Source organism: Schistocerca gregaria, unplaced genomic scaffold (genome assembly GCF_023897955.1).
Source record: "Schistocerca gregaria isolate iqSchGreg1 unplaced genomic scaffold, iqSchGreg1.2 ptg001053l, whole genome shotgun sequence".
Classification (NCBI taxonomy): domain Eukaryota; kingdom Metazoa; phylum Arthropoda; class Insecta; order Orthoptera; family Acrididae; genus Schistocerca; species Schistocerca gregaria.
In genome coordinates this window covers 62,501-65,000 of record NW_026062399.1, presented here as the reverse complement: position 1 = coordinate 65,000, position 2,500 = coordinate 62,501, and positions in this window count along the sequence as shown.

Genomic DNA, 2,500 nt, shown 5'->3' with positions numbered 1-2,500 from the left:
TTGTCCCTTAACCTAACTCAAGTTGTCCCTTAACCTAACTCAAGTTGTCCCTTAACCTAACTCAAGTTGTCCCTTAACCTAACTCAAGTTGTCCCTTAACCTAACTCAAGTTGTCCCTTAACCTAACTCAATTTGTCCCTTAACCTAACTCAATTTGTCCCTTAACCTAACTCAATTTGTCCCTTAACCTAACTCAATTTGTCCCTTAACCTAACTCAATTTGTCCCTTAACCTAACTCAAGTTGTCCCTTAACCTAACTCAAGTTGTCCCTTAACCTAACTCAAGTTGTCCCTTAACCTAACTCAAGTTGTCCCTTAACCTAACTCAAGTTGTCCCTTAACCTAACTCAATTTGTCCCTTAACCTAACTCAAGTTGTCCCTTAACCTAACTCAAGTTGTCCCTTAACCTAACTCAATTTGTCCCTTAACCTAACTCAATTTGTCCCTTAACCTAACTCAATTTGTCCCTTAACCTAACTCAATTTGTCCCTTAACCTAACTCAAGTTGTCCCTTAACCTAACTCAAGTTGTCCCTTAACCTAACTCAAGTTGTCCCTTAACCTAACCCACGTTGTCCCTTAACCTAACCCACGTTGTCCCTTAACCTAACCCACGTTGTCCCTTAACCTAACCCACGTTGTCCCTTAACCTAACCCACGTTGTCCCTTAACCTAACCCACGTTGTCCCTTAACCTAACCCACGTTGTCCCTTAACCTAACCCACGTTGTCCCTTAACCTAACCCACGTTGTCCCTTAACCTAACCCACGTTGTCCCTTAACCTAACCCACGTTGTCCCTTAACCTAACCCACGTTGTCCCTTAACCTAACCCACGTTGTCCCTTAACCTAACCCACGTTGTCCCTTAACCTAACCCACGTTGTCCCTTAACCTAACCCACGTTGTCCCTTAACCTAACCCACGTTGTCCCTTAACCTAACCCACGTTGTCCCTTTGCCTAACATAGTTCACTGCTCGGAATCTCTGGTGTCGTTGTTATCCTCATGTAGATGTCTTGCGAGTGTTGCTTACTTTCCACATATTCCTGCTATCCACTGTCAATTGTACTGCAATAGGACTATATCGCCGACCCCCCCCTCCCCCCCCTCTGTCCCCCTCTGTCCCCCTCTTTGTGTCTCTGTCCTCTCAAGCTGGTCGGTCTGGCGTTTGAGTGTTAAATGAGCCTCGCAGCTGTTCAGTTGCATTCAGATGTCGACGCCCTCAGTGTACGTCGTGGTATGGTCTGTGTCCATTGTCCGCTGATGTCGTACGCGTAACCCACACGCTGTACCGATCATCGGTCGTTACGTACAGAGTGAAGTAGTGTGATACGTGTGACCGTACGCTGGCTGTGCCCAACGGTGTCGAATCTCAATTTCCATATGTTGTGCTTGATGCTACTTGTCTCGTCTCCCAATAACAGCTAGGTTGCACTGTGGTACGCCGTAGAGGCGTGTGGGAGGAACGTACGAACGCATTGTATGTCACCCTGGGTCGCTGGGGGTGGTGGTGCGGTGAGTCAGGTCAGGTCAGGTCAGCGTGAGCCGTCTGATGTAGTGACGCGTGTATTCCGACTTTGTCGTATTGCCTCACACAAAGTGCTACCCTGGTGGACCGCGTTCCATATCTGGGACATGCCGCAGATGCCGGTTGACAGTGGATCGCGGAAGGTACATCGCATACGTGCGCGGGCCACCTTCCACGTGTTCTCTTCTGCACATGTCGCAGTGTGTATGTGGTCTGATGTAGCGTGTCGTGACACATGACATCCTGGCATGCAAGAATTGTTGAATTCGCAAATGTAGGTGGACATCTACGTTTACTGCCCAAGATACGCAAATGAACTGGAAATCCGTTGTTGAGCGGTTGTTCACGCTGGAGGTGAATCTGTGATGGCGACGATCGGTACAGCTATTAACCGGTTGTTTCAGCGGTACCCGCCACATCCACACGCGTGACTAGGCCCATGTGGGTATGAAGCGATACGCGGCGGTGGCTTGGTGGGACTGTTCCCGGCCGGTGAAGGGGGGCCGCCCGGCGTGTTGGCCGCGCGCTGCGTGGGCGCACGCGCAACAGGCGGCTGGTGGGGGGCGCCGAGTGGCAGGAGCGCCAGCCGACGGGCCCGGCAGGCGGCGCAGCTACGCTGCGGCGCACCCTGCACGCGGCGCCTGGCGGCCAAAGTTGGTTCAGCCGAGCCCGGTGCGAAGCGCGGTGGACATCTGCAGTGTGCTGGTCTGATTGAGGACTGTGTGCGTTGAGGATGCGCCGCCGCCTGGCACTCGGCGCCGCGACGTCGTCTGCTGCTCGGTCGCCCCAGCGGTTCTCGCAGGTGGTTTGTATCGCAGTTGTGCGGACGTGTTGGCGCGTGCGCTGTGCTGGGAGAGTTCGCTTCTGCACCCAAGTGGGGCTTTGCCCTTGTGTGGCGCTGGCGTTGGAGCTGCCGGTCACCATAGGTGGCGCGTGTTGTCTCCCGCCGGCAATGCCACGACAGCACGCTCCC